Source organism: Bos indicus x Bos taurus, chromosome 24 (genome assembly GCF_003369695.1).
Source record: "Bos indicus x Bos taurus breed Angus x Brahman F1 hybrid chromosome 24, Bos_hybrid_MaternalHap_v2.0, whole genome shotgun sequence".
NCBI classification, from domain to species: Eukaryota; Metazoa; Chordata; class Mammalia; order Artiodactyla; family Bovidae; genus Bos; species Bos indicus x Bos taurus.
Genome location: NC_040099.1, coordinates 7,249,143 through 7,271,592, shown reverse-complemented (window position 1 = coordinate 7,271,592; position 22,450 = coordinate 7,249,143). Strand labels below are relative to the sequence as shown.

Sequence of the window (22,450 nt, the reverse complement as noted above, 5' to 3'; positions counted from 1 at the left end):
CCAAGCAGAATATGTGACCAACCCTTTGGTTCTGACACTGTCTCTCATGGTTTCTTGTTGCCTTTGGGGAAGCTGTCAGACTGGCCTTGGACTTAACTGGGATTCTTAGAAGAGCTCAGCTCACCTGTGACCTGGCAAGTACTTTTTACTGGTCTGGGTAGGATCCCCCACCTTATTCACCGGAACCTTGACCTTTTCGGGGCCTCCCTTCAGCATCTCTTTTGAAGCACTTTTTCCCCTTATGATCTTTAAATACCTCCTGAATTGGTGGGAAGTACCTGGCACTGCCCCTTTCCCTTCTCTTAGTGGGAAGGTGGGCAAGCCTTAGACATGGCCTCCCCAGGACCCAGGGGCACACTCTTGGGTGTCACCTGACACCCTCCCCTGTAGCACCTTGCAGGGGAGTGGCCAAGCAGGGGTTGGGGTGCCATTGACCTGGGCTACAGCCAACCTGGGCTGGGCAGTGCCCTGGGAAGAAAACTCAGCTGTGCTGACTGGATTCCTAATCATCTCAGGTTCCTTTAAATGGCCCTCTTTTTAGGGAACAGAAGCAAGCATCTTCTTAAAGCCTGTCTTGTTAGGTAACCGTCACTCTTTAGAGAAAATTCTGGTAATTTTCTCCCTTGTGATCAGTTTTCAAGAAGCTGATTTTTTTTTACTAGTATTTTCTTTTATTTGTCTCATGGAAGTAATCGTGTGATCTTATTTCAGAGTTATTACGTAGCTTCCCTGGTGGCTCAGGTGGTAAAGACTGCCTGCAATGTGGGAGATCCTGGTTTGATCCCTGGGTCGGGAAGATCCCCTGTAGAAGAAAATGGCAACCCACTCCAGTGTTCTTGGCTGGGAAGTCCCATGGACAGAGGAGTCTGGTGGGCTACCATCCATGGGATCGCAAAGAGTTGGGCACAACCGAGCGACTAATGCAGTACTCCAAAAAAAAGGAAACTGTCAGGATCATTTCTGAGTTTGTGGCAATTACTGTTGTTATTCACTCATAAATATGCAGTCATGCAAAATGGGTCATGCACACACACAAGATACACACAAATATGTTGAAGTATGAGGTCAGGTATTCAACAAATATGTTGAAGTGTGAGGCCTCCCTGGTGGCTCAGATGGTAAAGAATCTGCCCACAATGCAGGAGACCTAGGTTTAATCCCTGAGTTGGGGAGATTCCCTGGAAAAGGGAATGTCTACCCACTCCAGTATTCTTGCCTGCAGAATCCCATGGACAGAGGAGACTGGCAGGCTGTAATCCATGGGGTTGCAAAGAGTTGGACATGGCTGAGCAACTAACACACACACACATGAGGTCAGATTCCCCATGTTAGTTATAATCTGGTGTAGCTAATGGATGTGTATGCATCTATTTTAATACTTAAAAAGGGCAGGTAGGTAAATGACCTAGAGGTAAAAAGATCGCCTTTTGCTGTTTTCTGCTTGTTGCATCTTTTATGGGAAATGAAGATTGTCTATTTCAGTTCTCCGCCCTCATTCCTAACCTCTTCCACTTATGGACATGGCACATCTGTGGTGTCCGGTTACTTTCATAAAATTGTGAAAGTCGTTTTGTAAGGGAGACATTTATAATATTAGTGTGTCATGATAAGGGGAAACTTTCTTGTATGACTAGCTTGATTGAAAGAGTTATCCAGGTAGTAAAAGAGAAACAACACTGGGACATGTTCTAAAGTGTACCGAGAGTGAAATTGTCATTAGTGTTTTTATGGTTAATTTATTATGCTGCATAACATGTTGCTTTATGTGCTAAGTAGGGAAGACTTTTAGACTAAGGGCACATTTCACGTTAAACCGGCGTCAGGGTCGTCTTTGATGATTCATACAGACTTACATTTACTTTGTTGTGACATTTGTTTTGGGTGACTGTCAGCCTTGTTGATGTTTGAAGAATAGATGTAGAATAGTCTGAGATAAGTCATTGAGGATTTCCACTCTCCCTTTGAACATGGAGGACGTTTTGGAGGTGTTAAGTCTTTAGTGTGGCGTGTAGGTTGCTAGCTTGTGACCTTGAATACACTGTACATCCCCTCGGAGTTTTATTCCTCATTTGGGGATAAGATGGGGGTAATAATCCATCTGACAGAGTTACTGTGAGTACGCAGATGTTTTGTGTAAAGTGACATCCAAGCTGTTTACCGTTGTTACAAATGTGACTTCTGCCTGACTCCTCAGTTGGTCTTGAAGAATCTTCCCTCTGCCTCAGCGCAGTCATGGTCCAGCCCTTCTCTTCCTCGGCATTCCAGGCTGCGTCTCAGTCCTCACCTTGAACAGGGCTGCTCTTCAGTGGCTCCTCCTGGGGTTGGTTCTTCCTCGGATCGTAATGCCAGGGTCACCGTCTCAGGGAAGCCTTCCCTGGCTCCGCTTCCTCATAGCTCCTTCAGGAACCCCATTTATCAGTTCGTGTGTTTCTGATCTAAGGGTCATCACTGAATTCCTTGGGGAGTGCCGGGCCTGTTGTCTTTCTCCTCTGCCCTCCTCACACTCCTTATGCTTCCTGTCCACTGAGTGGGGCCGTGGGGTGCAGAAAGCTCCTGTGGTTTCTACGTGGTTGTCCACACAGTAAAGGCAGAGGTGTGCTGCCTGGGTCTTGGACGTCTGTTGGTTTTTGTGTTTCTCTTCTTTACCCCTGGCTGCGCTGATCTGCTCAGCTGGATAAATCATAGCACTAATAAGGCCTGAGTTCTTGAAACTCCATGGCCTACATAGCTGCACGTAGGGAGAGTCACCTCTACCTGTTGGGCTGAGGTGTTTGAATTCACTCACACACCTGGCTGGCTGATCCATCTCATCTGGAATCACAGTTGCCTGGAGTGCGAGGAGAGGATCCGCCCCAGGGCACGTTTCCCTTGAAGTTGCCTTACAGAACTTGGTGGGATGAGACTTCAGTTGTCTGGAACCTCTGGCACCCTCAGGATGCGGCAAGAAGGAAGAACTCATTTGGAATTAGACCAGCCAGAGACCTAGGTGACTCTCAGCATAGCTGGTGAAGGCACGCTCTCATAGGGCTGCAGATCGAGGCCTGAATTTCAGCCCTGTGATTTTATAGGGCAGTGATTTTTGAAATAAAATAACAATCTTATTTATCTTCTTGTAAAATAATAATAGTGTGCCTTCCTCCACATCGGTGTAAAAATTAAGTGAGATAACGCATGTAAGGGGCCCTGGTGGCTCAGATGGTCCACCAGCAATGCAGGAGACTTGGGTTTGATCCCTGGGTTGGGCAGATCCCCTGAAGAAGGGCATGGCAACTACTCCAGTACTCTTGCCTGGAGAATCCCATGGGTGGAGGAGACTGGTGGGCTCAGACCATGGGATCACTGAGTCGGACACCACTTAGCCACTGAGCACGCACAATAGTAATAATTAGTTTAAGCTATACCATGATTGGTGGCTTCCCTGGTGGCTCAGATGGTAAAGCATCCTCCTGCAATGCGGGAGACCCATGTTCGATCCCTGGATTGGGAAGATCCCCTGGAGAAGGAAATGGAAACCCACTCCAGCACTTTTTCCTGGAAAATTCCATGGACAGAGGAGCCTGGTAGGCTACAGTCCATGGGGTTGCAAAGAGTCGGACATGACTGAGCGACTTCACTTATATCGTGATTAGTTAAAAGAAGTATTCTGATTAACCTGCAGTATCTGCATAAGACTTCGTTTTTCTTGCTGGAGAAGCCTTCTGTGGGGAAAGGGTGTGAAACGAAGAGGAGAAAAATGGACATAAAAGAGGAAGGAGAATGGGAGTCTACAAAAGTACTGCTGGTGCAGCTACTAGAATTTGAGAATTACACATGGCTACAGTGGGGCTTCCCTAGTGGCTCAGGTGGTAAAGAATCTGCCTGCAATGCAGGAGACGTGGGTTCGATCCCTGGGTCGGGAAGATCCCACGGAGAGAGGAATGGCAACCCACTCCAGTATTCTTGCCTGGAGAATTCCATGGACAGAGGCTACAGTCCATGGGGTCGCAAAGAGTCAGACACGACTGGGCAACTGACACTTTGACAGTGTGAGCAGTGGTGGGCTAACTGGCCCCAGGTCATCGTGGTCGGTTGGTGGGAAATCTTGAGCAGGAACATACCGCACACGGCCGCCCGCAAGGTCCCTGGCACTTGTTCTCCTACTGTGTGTTTTAATATTGTGTTATCACTCTTAACAGCCATCCCACTGAAATGTTTTCTTAAAATTATTAAAAGGACATCACACTTGGAGACTATGTTTGGGGAGCGGTGGCTATTCCATTGTCCCGGGGAGCCGACTCTTGCGTAGTAGAGAACAAGAAACGCAGAAGACGAGACCAGATCTCTGCAGGCCTGGAAGCCGAAGCCGTCTGAGCGTCAGAAAACCCCTGCCGGCGTCACCATGCCATCCTGAAGTCTGCCACGAGGTGAGTCTGGTTGTGTGAAGAGACGTCTGTCTGTCTGGAGTGGTTTAGTGGCAGCGTGAGATTATGTACACGCTTGTTTGTAAAGTGTCTCTTCCAAAAAGGCAATGGAATATATAGCTGCTCTTAGATAACAGTTCTGGCAAAACCAGTTGAATGTTACTCTTTAGAGCTATTTGGAAAAGGTGTATGCAGCAGGTGCTGCAGATTGTCGTTTGGTGCTGCCTGCTCTTGTTCTTATGTGGTGGTATTCTGGCCACATCAGCAGCACGCTGGGTGGTGGGGACAGCAGGGTTAATAAATACTCTTAAAAAACGGAAGATGAAGTTTTTACTCGTAGACTTGTCACTTCATGTGATTTTCCTTTTGTTTTGATGTTTATAATAATAATGAAAGTGTTTTTGGTTTTAAAGAAGGTATCGTCCCTCTGATTAAAGTCATTTCTATTTACATTGCTTTTAACGTAAAAATATACGTATATATATTTAGGGAATAACATTACTAGCAAGTATCGCTGACTGTCAGAGTGCATAAATGTATACCAAACAAAAGAATTGTATTAGGATTTTAGTGCTTTTATTCATTTGAAGAATTACTGCCTTTCTCGAATTAGAGGGCACCTTCTGATAACCTTATCCTCATGCAGATGACGAGGAGGCAGGTAAGAGTGGTTACCTAACGTGCCTGAGTCACGTACCACGTTGCTGGCAGATTTCAGAATGCAGCTTCCCTGGCTGTCGATGCAGGGTCAGGGTGTATTACTTCTGGTAGCCAGGGAACGTGGACTGTGTCTTCAGGGAGGATGTCACAGTTGCGCTGACTCTGGGACAGCAGTCGGCAGGGCTGTCGGTGCAAGGACAATATCGAAGACAGGCCGAGTGGCGGGAGCTGCCAACCTAGAGGCTGCTTTCTCCTCTCTCTAGGTGACGTTGCCTGGTCTCTGTTTCCTGGTTTGCCTCCTTGATTTGATGGAGCCCATCTTCATAACTTCCTAGAAAGGTGATGGAGTGTGAGATCTTATATGTCAGAAAATGTCCGTGTTCTAAATATTTGATTTGTTGTCTGGCTGTGTTCAGGCTTTCTAGGTGGCTCAGACAGTAAAGAATCTGCCAGCAGTGCAGGAGACCAGGGTCTCTGGGTCTGGAAGATCCCCGGGAGGAGGGCACAGCAACCCACTCCAGTGTTCTTGCCTGGAGAATCACAAGGTCCCTGTGTTAGTCGGCACATGATAGGTTATGCTGCAATGGCAGATAAATGTCTGAAACCTCAGTGTGTAAATGATGCTTCTTGCTCTCTTTCACCAAGTCCATTGCCGGGGGCTCCCCTGGCGTCTTCCTGCAGTTCCCCGTCGCATCACCTGGTGGCCCCAGGTTACCCCAGCAGGTACGCTGATAAGTTAGCACGAGATGTCCCGCCCAGAAGTGACTCGTGTCCTTGTTGCTGGAAGTCCGTTGGCCGGAAGCCGTCACATGGCGGTGCGGGGGCGGTGCGGGGGCGGTGCAGGGCTGTGCTCAGGCAGGGTTGTTGATGTGCAAGTGGGCCGCGCTGGAGGCGGGTTTCCTCCTGAAGTTGAAGGCTGACTTCCCGCTTTCAGTGTTACCACTGTGTCAGCTGCCATCTCTTTCCCTGTCGTGTGTGCGTGATTTTTTTTTTCCTTCTCTTTCTGGAAGCTTTATAATATCTTTCTATTATCACCTAAATTTTAAAATTTCACCATGATGTGCCTGATTATTATTTATTTTCTTGGGTGTGTGTACTGAGCATTCCATGGTCTTTGAGTGTGTAAACTGCGTTCTTCAGTTTGGGGAAAAGTTTAAAATTTTCTTTGACAATTTCTTTTCCCCCGTTCATTTGCTTTCTTTTCCTGATTAAAGCTCTTCTTTGTTGAGTGTTGGGTCTCCTAGATTGATGTGTTAATTTTTTTTTTTTTTTAGCTTTTTCTCAAATATTTAAGTCGGTTTATTTTGGGGTTTTTTTGGGGGGTGGATTTTCTCAGTTTTTCTTCTATTGAATTTTAATTTTGGCTGTAAGAGTTTTTGTTTTATGTTTTGTACTCCCACTTTTTAATGGCTAGCATCTGACTCTTGTTTTAGATTTGTGATATTTTTTCTTAGGTTTGTTTTTGTTGCCTGCCCTTGTAGCAGGCTTAAATTTCAGCTTTCTTTCATTTGTCTGAGCTGGTTAACACTGTTGTCATCTGCTGTTGTTTGCATTCCAGTTTTCATTGTCCTCGTGTTTTTTTAATTTATTTTATTTTTTAATTTTTTAATGTTTTGGCTGAGTGGCTGGTGGGATTGAACCAAGGCCCCCTGCAGTGGAAGTTCAGGGTCCTAACCACTGGACTGCCAGGAAATTCCACATTCCTTGTGGGTTTTTTTGTGGTGATAAAGCAGTGTATGTTTCATCAGAAGCTTGTCCAAAGTGTTTGTTTTGCCAGCATCAGGGAATAATAAAGTCTTTTACTTTGGGGGAAACCCGAGTCTGATTTTTCTTTAAATAAATTAGATTTTCATTGTGTTTTCAGTTAGTGCTGTCATGAAGCCACACCCATGCCACTGAACTTTGTGGAACTTAATTTACGAAATACCTGCTGATCTGCAGTGGGCAACATGAATTATTTTCACTTGCATCATTTTAAAAGTATTAGAGGTCCCCTGTTTGGCAGCCTTGAATTAGTGATTACTTTTGACAATTAAGTTATCATTTTACAATGTGTATGACCTTTTCCATTTTGTAAGATATTTATATTTGCTTAATAGGGCTGTATCATTCATTTGAATAATTATTGCTCTACGGGATCTCCTTTATTGCTAATTATCAGTGAATCAAGTTTGCATTCACTCTTAATATACATCTAGTAAATCTTACATGGATTACTTTTTGTATCCCAAATGTGCTATTCTTTATTTGTGTGTACTTACATAAAATGAGGAAAAGATTGTTATAGCTAAAACTCTTATACTTTAATGCAAATCAAATGAAAAACTTAAATGTTCTGTGCAAAAGCATTTGCACAGATAATTTGCACACATAATTGACAAATTGCCTTTTAAATTGGAGCTTTGTCTTAAGACCTAAGGGCTGAAAGCAGTCAAAGCAGTTGCTTTACTTTTCAGTTACTTTTATGTGCATGTTGCCACTAGGAGTTAAAAATTTTTGCTTTAGTAGTTCAGTATATTTAAGAGACCTTGTGTATAAACAAATCTTGAAGAAGGAAAAGTAGTGAAAGAACTTCATCATTACACTGTTTGGTACAGCACCCCTGCCCCTGAATAAAAGTAAATGACAGACAGATACTTGGGCCCTGCTTAATTGTCAACAGTTGGTCAAAAATTCTCAAAGGATCTTACCTACTTGGTAGTTTAACCAGTAGTTTAATACTTCCTTGTGGGCAGTGAAAGTGGTGAGAGTATTTGGGAAGTTGCTGTTTTTTAGCTAAAACATTGGTAAGTGCCTGGAAAGGTGTAAACATTTAGAAAATGATCAGCCTCCTCTGGTGGCTCAGTTGTAAAGAATCTGCCTTCCAGTGCAGGACACAGGCTCGATCCCTGGTTCGGGAAGATCCCACGTGCCGTGGAGCAGTTAAGCCCACGCGCCCCAGCTCCTGAGCTTGTGCTGTAGAGCGACAGGAGACACCACCACAGCGAGAGGCCCACACACCACAGCTGGGAGGAGCCCTGTCCTCCGCTAGCGAGAAAGCCCGAGCAGCAACGGAGAATCAGCGCCATAAACAGTTTAAAAATAAATGGTATATCATTAATTTGAAAATAAATGATAAAAATAAATAATTTAAAAATTAGCCTGCATATACATAGAGACAGTAATGAATTGGTAATAGGTATACTACTTTTTAATGGGTAACTGGTGGTGCAGTGGTAAAGAATCTGCCTGTCAGTGCAGGAGATATGGGTTTAATCCTTGGGTTCTGAAGATCCCCTGGAATAGGAAATGGCAACCCACTCCAGTATTCTTGCCTGGAAAATGCCATGGACAGAGAAGCTTGGCAGGCTACAGTCCATGGGTTGCTAAGAGTTGGACACAACTGAGCAACTTAGCGCGCACACACTTTTCAAATCCAACGTGTTAAAATCTCAGTTAAAAAATCGAGGAGCGAGTTTATTTCAGTAATCAAATCTTATAAACTAGCTCCACTGATGGTTTAAATGACTGAATTTATGACTTTTTCTATATTCAATTTAATAGGAATGTTTTGGACACAGTAATAGGAAAATGTATTTAGAAATGCTCACATAAAAGTTCTCTACAGGTTAAATTTCTAAGTCTCTGCATATTTTTGTTCTCATTGAATCAGATAATTTTAGAGCTTCATGTGTTTTAGAGATCAGCGTCTTCATTTTATATGGGGAATTTGAGACTCTGGAGATTCGCTGTGTCACACAGAAAACTGAGTGCCGTGGTATGGTTTTGTATCTAGCCCACAAAGTGGGAGTTGGAACTTGAAAATTTATTAGAGCTTTTGTTGTACTCATAAACACCATTCTTAATTTTAAATTATATGGCACCTTAAGTCCATTCGTCTTAACTTGATTGTCCGATATCGCTGAGCGACTTAAGTCAACACAGTGTGTGCGTGCTCAATTGTATCTGACTCTGCAACTCCATGGACGGTAGCCTGCCAGGCTCCTCTATCCATGGGATTCTCCGGGCAAGAATACTGGAGTGCATTGCCATTTCCTTCTCCAGGGGATGTTCCGGACCCAGGGATTGAACCCCCATCTCCTCTGTTAGCGGTGATTCTTTTCCACTGAGCCACCTGGGAAACCCACTTATCTACCTTTATAGCCATGCAAATATTCATATGACTTCTAAAAGCTTATTGTGCAAAGATCAGAGACTCTAAAAGAAGTCAAAGCGATTCTATTACGTTTACTACATTTCACTTATTTAGTAAGTCAGAGATTTTATGCTACTTGCAAGCTACCAAGTTAACCAAAAACATTTCCATTGCTGCTGCCAGAAGACATGAGACTCCTGGGTCAGAGATAAAGGACTTTATTACTCAGGATAGTAACAGGCATCTGTTGCCAGTTCCCTGAGCACCTGTGCCATATTGAGAGAAGATGTGGGGGTGGGGGGTGGAGATGGAGCAGGAAAGCAGTGAGGAGGCTGCGGCAGGGATGCCGATGGCCAGTGTGTTGATTGGACCCACAGGTGAGAGGGCTCTGCCTATGGTTTGAAGATAGGGATTGAGATTGGATGTGGAGTGAGAGAAAGAGGAGAGCCCTGGATGGTGCTGAAGGTTTTGATCTGAGCAGCTGGAATAATGGAGTAGCCATGAATGAAAGTGGGAAAGAGTGCAGCTTGAGCAGGTTTAGGGCTGGGATAGGGAGGAAAAAAAAATCCAGATTTTCATTTTGAAAGAGCTTGAGTCTCAGGTATCCATAAGACAGCGCAGCGGCAGAATCCAGAGAGGAACTGGCTGGAACTGGACTGCAAAGAGGTACGGTTCGGGAGGGGGCTGCACGTCAGTGTTATCTCCTGCGTGAGAATGAGGGACGTGAGTGCGGACGGAGGAGAAGTGACTGGAGTCTGAGTGCCGGGCCGAGCGTGCCTGGGGGCGCTGCTGGTCCGCGGGAGGTCAGCGCAGCGCAGCACATCCAGCCTTAGTGACCTTGGCAAGAGCGGTCCCCGTAACCGCGGGGGAGAAGGTCTCCGGTGGGAGTTTAAGAAAAATGGGGGCAAGGGGGTCCTCACATATACGCGTGGTTCCCCCAAGGTGTTAGGCTGTAAGGGAGAGAAGCATAGGTGGGGGTGGGGGAGGTTGGTTTGTATCTTTGAGGAGTGACCCAGCAGAGGGGACTCGTTGGCAGGTGGAGGAGACGGGCGCACAAGCGGAGCGGCCCGTGGAAAGGTCGGTGGGTTTATGGTAGCCGGGTGGGCGTGGGCTGCCGCGGCGCTGCGGTGTCACGTTTGCTTCTGAAGGTCTCGATTGTCTCCGGTAAGTAGGGAGCCCGGCCTTCAGCTGAGATTGAAGGTAGGGGAGATGTAGGAGGTCTGAGGGAAGACAAGACGTGCTCGGCGAGGAAGGGGAGAGCTCAGTGGACCAGGGGATGGAACGTGACTTCCAGGCTGCGTTCAGGCTGCCCCTGCGGCTCGCGGAGACGACTGCAGACTGAGACCAGCCAGACGGCTGGTGTTTCTCCAGCCACGTTCCCGGGGAGGGTGCAGGCAGAGTCGGTGTCCCCAAGGTTGTGGTTCCGCCAGGAGAGTTTTTCTGAGTGAGAATGGGGAAAGGGAATTGAAGGAATGTTCTATGGAATGACGGTGATTAACCGTGGAATACAAGCCACTGACGAGCTGGTGGGGTTATTACTCTTAACGTTTAAACTTTGAATATTTCAGTCCAGACTACATATACACTAAATAAAATGTAATGTCAGATTGGCAAAAAGTTATTTTAAGTGGACTGAGGAGAAGGAGGAGGCTGTATAGGTTCTTAATACAGCAAAAATAATAAGTGTTTTTACCTGTTGACCTGCTTTTTTGTTTGGTGGTCATGCTGTGCCTGAAAAGCGAGGAAAGGCTTTGCACTCTGCTTTGACTTGATGGATTTACTCAGCCATCCCCTTCTAAACAGTGCCTTACCAACAAACAAGCCTACAGACCTTGTTCTGAAGAAAACACTCCATGTTTTTTGTAGAATATTTTGAAAATAAGGTACTGGAAATAATACTTACAAAGTCTTCTGTGATCCAGTTGACAGTTATGTTGTATTTCTTTCTGGTCTGATTTTCCTCCCTATTCTTTCTACATAATTGAGGCCACACTTTACATAAGATTTCATTTCCTGTGTTTTTGCACATAACAAATGAACAATATGAACTTTTCCCCCATGTTATTTATAACTCTGTATAAATATCAGTTTTAGTGTTTCCCTAAAGTTCCATTGTGTAGATGTGCAAGAATTTTGTTTACAGTTCTCATAATGTTGGAAATTAGAATGTTTCTGATTTTTTAAATTTAAATTTATCTTTTCACTACATTATAAATGCAGGGGATGTTATTATGCTTTGTTTTCATATTCAGGATTTATAAAAATAGCATTATTGGGTCAAAGAGTATGTTTTTAAGAGTTGCATATATCCAAGTGATGTTTTACAACTATATTAAGATGTTTTCAACTAATGAATATCATTATTTAGAAGAATCTTTGCTGATTTGGCTTGTGAAAGATCACTGCTATTTTAATTTGCATTTCTTTGGATTCTTAGAGGGTCAATATTTTTCTCTGAATATGTCGAGCCAATTGGTTATCCCTGTGCAAAAATGCAAATTAATCCCTTCCTCACACATGAGTCAGTACTAACCAAGTATTAACCAAGGACTTACCTGTGAGAGGCAAACCCTTTAATACTTTTCTATAGGAAATAACAGGAGATACCATGCTTTCTGTGTTGAAAGTGTTTCTTAAGACAATAGGAGCAGCGGACAATAAAAGAAAACTTACAGATTCGACTGAAATACGTTGAGAAACTTCAGCTCCTCAGGACACCACAAGAAGAGGAGAAAGTCAAGACACAAGTGCTATACAGTGTAGAAAAAAGAAAGGAGATGATCTGTGTAAACGGACACGGGGCGATTCCTAGGGGTCTGAAACGCACCCGCCTTGTCATAAGTCTTTGTGGTGTGCACATCTAGTTATGCATTTTAATCATTTTCCATATAATAAGGAGAAAAAGAAGAATGTTTAAAAGCCAGCCCATTTTACGTTGCCACCAGCAATGTGGGAGGGTTCCACTTTGTCTCCCTTTTTGCTGACTCTAGGTCTTGCCCGTCTTGGGGTGGGTTGTGGTCCCTCATTGAGGTTTTCATTTACATTTTCCTCACCACCAGTAGTGTCAAGCACCTTTTCATGTGCTTACTAGCCAGTTGTATGTCTTTGGTAAAAGGTCTTATTTAAATCTTTTGCCCACTTAAGAACAGGTGGTTTTATCATTCAGTTTTAAGAGTTCTTTATATATTTGTTGTGGCTACAAATCCTTTATCAGACACACAGTAAGCAAATATTTCCTCCCAATCTGTAGCTTCTCTTTTCTCTTAATGATGCATTTTGGAGCACGGAAATTTTTAATTTTCATGAAGTCCCAATGCTTAGTGGTTTTTATGAATAAGTTCTCAGTTGTACGCAGTTAGTTTATCTCTAAAGTGCTGAAATGGTTGCTGTTGACAGTTTGGCCCAGCTTTATAGTTTTTACAGAGGAAAAACTTTATAGATTTTGTAGAGTTTTTCTCTGCTTTTTACAGAGAAGATTTGTCAGTCTCCCTTTCCATCATGCCAGAAGTGGATCCCCCTTGGTACATACTTTTAAATTCTCATTTTCAGATGAGGAAACTGAGGCATAGTGCCCAGGGTCATTAGGCAGTGGTGACTGCAGAGTCTTGCTCAGAACCACAAGGCTTTGTCCTCCCAGCTCCATACAGTGTTAACGCAGTCAGATAAAATGACATGTCATCGGAAACCGGCAACGGTCTGCTCTTGTGTCTGTCGCTTGGCAAATTCCTTTGCAACTTCAGGACAACTGTTAAACATTCTAAGGTTTAGTTTACTCTTCTATAAAATAGAAGTAAAGCTGGAACCTTGAAAATAGGGTTATTGTGACGATTCAGGAAGATTAGTGTGCATTTTTTTATGCACAGTACTCCCCCTGGGGTTGGTGGTTGTAGTGGCGGTGGAAGTAAGTCTACCAGCAGAAGTGATCGCAGTGGGTGACAAGAAGCCTCTGCCTCCTGGAGTGAGCAAGGTCTCTCCTCTCAAGGATGAGCGCGTCATTTGGGCTGTAAATGTGTGTCTTTTACAACCCTTTTGCACATGTTTGCTTACTTACATTCTGCACTAGGATCGAAGGCCCTGGAGGGTCAGGACTTTATCTTTCAACTCTGGTTTGCAGCTCTCTCCTCACACTGGTGGAGGAGTGCAGTGTTTTATCAGTGTGAAGACACGTGTGTGAGCTGGAATAATAATACCATAGGAGAGGGAGGCAAAGAGGTGAGCGCAGTTAAGGAGCTTACAGAAACAGTAGTGAGTGGTGAGGACGCCTTGTCTGGGGTGAGCTCAGGTCCTGGGGTTGTTAGGCACCAGGGCTTTCCTCGGTCGGGTGTTTATAGGAGCGGAGCCCTGGGTGAGTCTCAGTGGGAAGCGGAAGACTGAAATGAGAGAGTGAGGTACCGGGGGCGAGACCAGGCCAGGCCTGGGGTGGGGGGGCAGGTGCATCAGGAGTTTGGAAGCTGGGGAGGATTGGAGGCAGTTCAAGAGGGTCCACAGAGATGGGTGATTCAGGAAAGCTGTTGAGACCTTTGACCCTGAGGGCATCAGCGTCCTGCTTTTGTGACCCCAGGTGGCGAAAACACACAGACAAACACTTGTTTACCTAGCCCGTGGGGAGGAGGGAGTGGTGGTGGCTCTGTGTAAAGTAAAACCTGCTCAGTGGCCACTGCAAGGTCCTTTGTGGGAAACGTATGTCTCCTTGCAGGTGTGGCTTCCTGATCCCATGTCCTCCGCCTGGATGTGTGGTCACTGATACCTGGAGAGTTTTACTGTATATATTTAGCCATATAAATACACACATGGGATCATATTTGCCTTTTCTTTTGCAGCTTGCCTTTTCCAGTGTCTCCTGGACCCCTTTCTTTATGCATATAATACTCCATTGTGTGGATGGACTGTGACTTTCTGAACTAGTTCACTAGCTTTTGACATGTGTTTTCACTGTTGCTCCCTGATATGCAGATCCATTCTACATTTTGACCAGAATGCATTATGCAGCAGAAGTCTCGCGAAGTTTAGATTAAGTGGATCATCCTGCAGAATCAGGGTGTGATTAGAGGCCAGTGCTATGATTTCTGCCTCAGCTTCCCCACTCGTACAGAGCGGGCGTTACTTTTATTCTTGCTGCCTTTAGCCTCAAGCACCTGTATAGCTTAATCTGTGGGCGGCATTTTTAAGGACATCACATTTATGAGCACTTTGAAACCTCACCGATAACTTGTGTGATGGGCACCAATACCTCTAAGATGACACAGCTGATGAAGCTGGAGCTGGGATGCAGATGACCCGGAGCAGTCTCGCTCCAGGTGAGTGCTTCCTGCTGTGTCAGACTCGGTACTCCTTATGCCTAGAACTAAACTCGCTGGGTTATGAGGATTAAATGAGACGCAGTATATTCCAAGGCTTGGCACATAGTAGGCCAATATGTGGCCTATATTTGCTAATAGTAGGTCATTGGAGATGGAAATGGAAACCCACTCCAGTATTCTCACTTGAAGAATCCCATGGACACAGGAGCCTGGCAGGCCATGGTTCATGGGGTCACAGAGAGTCAGACATGACTGAAGTGACTAAGCACGCCCAGGTGTAGGTCATTAATAGGTAAATGATTAAGTAGTATTAGTTTCTGTTTTTTTTTTTTTTTTAATTCTCTTCAGCACATCATTTTCCATATGTCCCTGTTTTTGGCATGTATATATATCTAAAAGACAAATTCCTAATAGCATAATTACTTGGCTCAAGCATATGTGAATTCTAAAATTTTGATAAATATTTTCAAGTAATCCTCCACAAGTTGTACCAGTGTACACTTGAGCAGTTAGTTAATGGTCAGGGCTAGTTCCCCATGGAGAAGGCAATGGCACCCCACTCTAGTACTCTTGCCTGGAAAACCCCATGGGCGGAGGAGCCTGGTAGGCTGCAGTCCACGGGGTCTCGAAGAGTCAGACATGACTGAGCGACTTCACTTTCACTTTTCACTTTCATGCATTGGAGAAGGAAATGGCAACCCACTCCAGCATTCTTGCCTGGAGAATCCCAGGGGTGGGGGAGCCTGGTAGGTTGCCGTCTATGGGGTCGCACAGAATCGGACACGATTGAAGTGACTTAGCAGCAGCAGTTCCCCATACCCTTGCCAGCGTTGTTTTTGATTTAGTTTTTTCAAACTCACCAGTGAAGGATATTATCTTGTTTTGTTTTGAATTTTCTTGTTAGTGAATTTTTAAAGTTAACATATAGTTTCAATCAGTCCGACTCTGCGACCCTATGGACTGCAGCACGCCAGGCTTCCCTGTCCATCACCAACTCCCAGAGCTTGCTCAAACTCATGTCCATCGAGTTGGTAATGCCATCCAACCATCTCATCCTCAGTCATCCCCTTCTACTCCTGCCCTCAGTCTTTCTCAGCATCAGGGTCTTTTTAAATGAGTCAGTTCTTCGCATCAGGTGGCCAAAGTATTGGAGCTTCAGCATCTGTCCTTCCAGTGCATATTCAGGACTGATTTCTTTTAGGACTGACTGGTTTTTCTCCTTGCTGTCCAAGAACTCTCAAGAGTTGTCTCTAGCACCACAGTTCAAAAGAATCAATTCTTCTACGCTCAGCTTTCTTCATAGTCCAACTCTTACATCCATACATGACTACTGGAAAAACCATAGCCTTGACTAAATGGACCTTTGTTGGCAAAGTAATGTCTTTGCTTTTTAATATCCTGTCTAGGTTGGTCATAGCTTTTCTTTCAAGGAGCCAAGCATCTTTTAATTTCATGGCTGCAGTCACCATCTGCAGTGATTTTGGAGCCCAAGAAAATAAAGTCTCTTACTGTTTCCCCATCTTATTTGCCATGAAGTGATGGGACTGGATGCTGTGATCTTCGTTTTTTGAATGTTGAGTTTTAAGCCAGCTTTTTCACTCTCCTCTTTAACTTTCATCAAGAGGCTCTTTAGTTCTTCTTCACTTTCTGCCATAAGGGTGGCATCATCTGCCTATCTGAGGTTATTGATATTTTTCCCGGCAGTCTTGATTTCAGCTTGTGCTTCATCCAGCGCAGTATTTCGCATGATGTACTCTGCATTATAAGTTAAATAAGCAGGGTGTCAAGATGTAGCCTTGACATACTCCTTTTCTGATTTGGAACCAGTCCGTTGTTCCACGTCCATTTCTAACTGTTGCTTCTTGACCTGCATAAAGATTTCTCAGGAGGCAGGTAAGGTGGTCTGGTATTCCCATCTCTTTAATAGTTTACATTCAGTGAAACTCATCCTTTGTAGTGTACAATCTGTTGAGTTTATACAAATACATTCAGTCATGTAGCTACCACCACAATCTCAGTGTATCAGTAGAGTTCCATCTTGCCCAAATTCGTTTAATGTCTTTGTGGTAGATGAGTTGAGAATCTTCTAGGGTGTTAACTGGCCACTTGAATTTGTCTCCTTCTCTTGCTTGCTTGATTTCTCTCTTGCTTGTTTTTTTTACTTTCCTTCGGTCCTTTCTGTGTCAATTTTTCATTTTCATTTATATTTTGCTCATTTGCTTCTAGAACTGTATACCTTTCTCTTGCTGATTGCTAAGAGCATGGTCTATGTGACAGAAATTCATCCTTGGTCATGTGTGTTTACAGGCTTCTCTGATAGCTCAGCGTGTTTTATAAAGAAAAAAACCAAAAAACCTGCCTGCCAACTCAAGTTTGATCCCTGGGTCAGGAAGATCCCCTGGAGAAGGGAATGGCAACCCACTCCAGTATTCTTGCCTGGGAAATCCCATGGACAGAGGAGCCTGGTGGCCTTCAGTCCACGGAGGTCACAAAAAAGTCAGGTATGACTGAGAGACTAAACGACAGCAACATATGTGTTTGCAGTTTTCCTCCAGCTTGTTTTTTGGGTTTATTTGTGCCGTACATTTTCATTGTTAATGTTTGTTGATCTTTTCCTTTATGGAGTCAAGATTTTATGTTATGCATAGAAACTTGCCGTCTTAAGTTTTTTAAGGATTCTTTCAACTTTCATTCATTTATCTATTTCGTTTGCAAATCTGATCCTTCTGAAATTTATAGTTGCATAAGGAATGAAGTCAAAGTCTTGCTTTCCCCACCATGCTCAAGTGGTTTTCCAGCCTTCTCTCATCGCTTCCTTAGTAACCCGCCTTCCGTCCAGTAGTTCAAACTGTCTTCCTCATCACAGACTCCTTCGGTGTACCGTGTCTGTCTCTTGACTTTGCACTCCTCCTTCGGGTCTGAGCCCCGGCAGTGCATGGTGATCCTGTGCAGCTCATCCCTTTCATTTGCCCTGTAGCATCTGTCTTGGTTCTCTTTTCATCATTTGTGCGTCTGAGCTCAACATCATCTTGTCAGGTTTCTTGCAAAAACATCATTGATGTTTTCATGGGGTCTTGAACCTAGTATTTTGACAGGATTTAACTGTTTTATTGAAGAACATAATGTGTCTTTAGGTCTTTTATGCTCCCTTCTGAGGAGTTTGAGAATTTTTTTCATAAAGTTAGGGACATTTAAAAAATTAATTTCATCTTTTTTTTTTTCCCCGTGGGTGTACATGTGTTCCCCATCCTGACCCTCCATCTTTTAAAAACCATTATAAGTAGAATCTAGTCTTTTATTATATTTTCTTATCAGCTTTTTAAAAAATATAGAATTACTAGTGATTTTTATGTGTACATTTTTTAAGTAGTTACTTGACTGAATTTTCTTCCCCCCGCAATAGTTTTTCAGCTGCATCTGTTGTGTTTCCAAGTATTCATTCAGTCATGTCATTTGTAAATAATGACAACTTGTTTCCTCCTTTCCAATATTTATGCTTCTTACTGTTGACAGATTAACTGGCTACTCAGTTAAAATAATGCTAATTAATAGTATTGATAATTGGCGTCCTTGTTGTCGCCTGTCAGCATTTATTCATTATGGTTCATAATTTTGTTATAGTTATTGTGTTAAATGTCCATCTGTTTCTATTCTGCAAAGACTACTTTTGAGGCGAATCAAGAATTAATGTAATTTTTTTCAAATCTTTCTTGTTATTTACAGCTGTGATCATAATATTTCTTCTTGATCTATGGTAGATTATGTTAGTAGATTTACAAATACACAGTCATACCAGCAAACCTCGGATGTATCTTACTGAGTTGTTTCCCCCCACCACTCTCAATGTTTGCTGATATTTAGGAGTTCTATTTTGGTATTCATAAGTTAGATTTGGTGTTTTTTTTTTTTTTTTAATTTGCTGTCTTAGTCCAGTTGTGGTATCAATGTTCTTTTGACTTCAAAAATAAATTTGGGAGCCATTCTTTTCCCTCTCTGCCCTGAAGTAGTTGAGTGAGTATTGGACGTGGGTTAGTATTGGAATACTGGACGTATGTCTTCAGTGACTTGTCACTTTTTCTCCTCAGGGGAAGAGAAGGCCTTGGTAGTTCATGGGTCCTTTCTCAAGTTCTTTGACAGCTGTCAGCCTCTTTTGGGTTCCTGCCTCCTCTGATAGAATTTGGTGTAATAATATATATTAGCCATAAAATTTTCCATTTCATCTGAGTTTCAGCTTAATTTTCATAGCATCTTCACATACTTTTACATATTTTGATTTCTTATAGATTTATTGTTAACTGCTCTTTCCATTCGGAGAAGGCAATGGCAACCTACTCCAGTACTCTTGCCTGGAAAATCCCATGGACGGAGGAGCCTGGTGGGCTGCAGTCCATGGGGTCGCTAAGAGTCTAACATGACTGAGTGACTTCACTTTCACACATTGGAGAAGGAAATGGCAACCCACTCCAGTGTTCTTGCCTGGAAAATCCCATGGACGGAGGAGCCTGGTGGGCTGCAGTCCATGGGGTCGCTAAGAGTCTAACATGACTGAGTGACTTCACTTTCACACATTGGAGAAGGAAATGGCAACCCACTCCAGTGTTCTTGCCTGGAGAATCCCAGGGACGGGGGAGCCTGGTGGGCTGCAGTCTATGGGGTCGCACAGAGTCGGACACGACTGAAGCGACTTAGCAGCAGCAGCAGCAGCAGCAGCAGCTCTTTGCATTTCTATTTTGCGTAAATCCATTTTCCCCTTTTTCCTGATTCTCACAGTCAGTTGTTATTACCATATGCCTTTTTTCAAAAGTTCTTTTCTGTTAGAGGATCTTTTCTGAAAATAATTAGTATTGATATTTACTAGTTCATTGAAAAACTGCATGAAAGTATGTACTCTTGTACTTTTGAACATTTTATTTTAAATTAAAAGAAGTAAATATGCACTTTTTGTTTCCAAGTGTAGGACCAATGTCTTTCTTTAAATATTCAGTGACTAAAGTTGGTTTGAATTATGTCATCTCTGGCTTTACATAATGCGTCATCTATGATTTTCCAGTTTGGCACTTAACTTTTAAGTAAAATTAGAAGTTAATCACATTTGCAAAGCAGTCTTCATACAAAGGCCTAGATTTTTTTTTTCTTTTTTTTTTAAGGTACTGTTTTCATAGTTCTTTAGAGTGGTTTTGTTTACATCTAATTCCACAGAAAAAAATTTTAGCTGTCTGCATTTATTTAGTGTTTACAAATCAATTAACTTTTTTTTTAATAAAAAGAACTTAAAAAAAAAAGAATCTTAAGTTTAGCAAAGTTTGGATGAATGTCAGCAGTGCCCAGGAGGTTTTTCAGGTATTGGGGTCCAACTAGTGACCAAGTGATGGTGCTCGCAATGTAAAGCAGTAAATGAGCAGATATAATGCAACTGGTTAAAAATATAACATACGACTGGAGTTTTAAAAACCAGCTCTGAAAGTCGTTTTCTTCTTATAGTTGGGTGTATCCCCTTCATATTTACTGTTGCAACAAGCACTGGGCCCTAAATTCCGTGGCATCTCATTTACATTGGCCATTACCCTTCTTTTCTTTTTTATTGGTCTGTTCCTTTCTCTCATTTCTGATTCTCCCTTCATGGAAAGGCTTTAGTATCTGGTGTTTATTTTCCCTTGTTTTAGATAAAGGTGATGACAGGTAGCGAGCTGACAGGTTCAGGAGCAGGGAGTGGGATCCAGGGCACTGACCTGGACGGGCATGAGCCATAGCATGCGGGAAGACCGGCTGGGTGTTGACCTGCAGAGAGAGATTTACAACGGTGAACTAGCCTCCTGTCTTGCTGACTTTTTATGTGGATGCTTTGCCTACATTTAAAGTCTTTCTCTTTTAAACTGTCTTCACAGATAGTTTTAACTTATCAATCCTCAAAATATGGTCTGTGGATCTCCTTTCATCATAACGCTAAAACATTATTTGCCTTTTCCACTGTTTCTGCCATTTCTGCTGAGGGTGCAAAAGTGCCGTGAATAGAAATGATGGTGCCTGTTCACAAACAAGGCTGGGGCACCAACTGTGATAGTATTAAACTTTCGTGATGGCCATATGTTCTTCACCTCCAAGCACTTGTAAGAAGATTCCAGTTACATTTAAGAATGTCATTGATGTAGCTATAAAAATTATTAATTTTATCAAATTTTGACCCTGAATACACATCTTTTTAAAATGCTTATGATGAATTGGAAGTGTGTAGAAAGCACTTTTACCACATACTAAAGAAGGCGTCCACAGGGAAGCCTTGTGTGAGCAATTGACTTAACTAGCTGCTTTGTCATGATGCACTGCTTTTACCTAAAAGAACAATCGACAGATATGCTTAATCATCTTGAGTGTTTAGTAGACGGTTTCTCATAAATGGTTAAAGTACAGCCTTTCACTTCACTGACAGTGTTGTTGCCCACGTTAAATTCAAGCTTTCAAGCAAAAATCAACTGCAAAACTTCTTCTACCTACCACTCTTGGCTTCGCAGCTTCACAGTACTTAAAGACTTTGCTTATGAGATCAGTGGTGATAGTAATTTTTTCATATTGTATGATGAAATAACTAATACATGATGTTAAAAACTCAGGAATGTATAAAAGAGTCATTCAAAGTGTAACCTAGACCAATAGATTTAAATGTAATGGAGTAAAAAAAGTGATATGGCTGTAGATTTCTCAGCAATCAGATCAGATCAGATCAGTCACTCAGTCGTGTCCGACTCTTTGCGACCCCGTGAGTCACAGTACGCCAGGCCTCCCTGTCCATCACCAACTCCCGGAGTTTACTCAGACTACTCACGTCCATCAAGTCAGTGATGCCATCCAGCCATCTCGTCCTCTGTCGTCCCCTTCTCCTCTTGCCCCCAATCCCTCCCAGCATCAGAGTCTTTTCCTATGAGTCAACTCTTCGCGTGAGGTGGCCAAAGTACTGGAGTTTCAGCTTTAGCATCATTCCTTCCAAAGAAATCCCAAGGCTGATCTTCAGAATGGACTGGTTGGATCTCCTTGCAGTCCAAGGGACTCTCAAGAGTCTTTTCCAACACCACAGTTCAAAAGCATCAATTCTTCGGCGCTCAGCCTTCTTCACAGTCCAACTCTCACATCCATACATGACTACAGGAAAAACCATAGCCTTGACTAGACGAACCTTTGTTGGCAAAGTAATGTTTCTGCTTTTGAATATGCTATCTAGGTTGGTCATAACTTTCCTTCCAAGGAGTAGGCGTCTTTTAATTCATGGCTGCAGTCACCATCTGCACTGATTTTGGAGCCCAGAAAAATAAAGTCTGACACCGTTTCCACTGTTTCCCCATCTATTTCCCGTGAAGTGATGGGACCGGATGCCATGATCTTCGTTTTCTGAATGTTGAACTTTAAGCCAACTTTTTCACTCTCCACTTTCACTTTCATCAAGAGGCTTTTTAGATCCTCTTCACTTTCTGCCATAAGGGTGGTGTCATCTGCATATCTGAGGTTATTGATATTTCTCCCGGCAATCTTGATTCCAGCTTGTGTTTCTTCCAGTAGCGCGTTTCTCATGATGTACTCTGCATAGAAGTTAAATAAGCAGGGTGACAATATACAGCCTTGACGAACTCCTTTTCCTATTTGGAACCAGTCTGTTGTTCCATGTCCAGTTCTAACTGTTGCTTCCTGACCTGCATACAAATTTCTCAAGAGGCAGATCAGGTGGTCTGGTATTCCCATCTCTTTCAGAATTTTCCAAAGTTTATTGTGATCCACACAGTCAAAGGCTTTGGCATAGTCAATAAAGCAGAAATAGATGCTTTTCTGGAACTCTCTTGCTTTTTCCATGATCCAGCGGATGTTGGCAATTTGATCTCTGGTTCCTCTGCCTTTTCTAAAATCAGCTTGAACATCAGGAAGTTCACAGTTCACATATTGCTGAAGCCTGGCTTGGAGAATTTTGAGCA

General features: G+C 43.2%; 1 protein-coding gene across 5 annotated transcripts in view; it reads left to right on the top strand.

The window, feature by feature from the left end:
• The window catches only part of SOCS6 (suppressor of cytokine signaling 6), a 36,020-nt gene that overhangs the window by 1,930 nt on the left and 11,640 nt on the right, over positions 1-22,450 (top strand). For 3 of the 5 annotated variants that reach the window (XM_027525659.1, XM_027525660.1, XM_027525658.1), the window contains exon 2: positions 4,213-4,403. The gene's annotated coding sequence lies outside the window, so the exon portion shown is untranslated. Of the gene's footprint in view, positions 1-4,212; positions 4,404-5,323; positions 5,400-14,052; positions 14,493-22,450 lie in introns of those variants that run through there. The other 2 variants (XM_027525661.1, XM_027525662.1) reach the window with 2 other exon arrangements.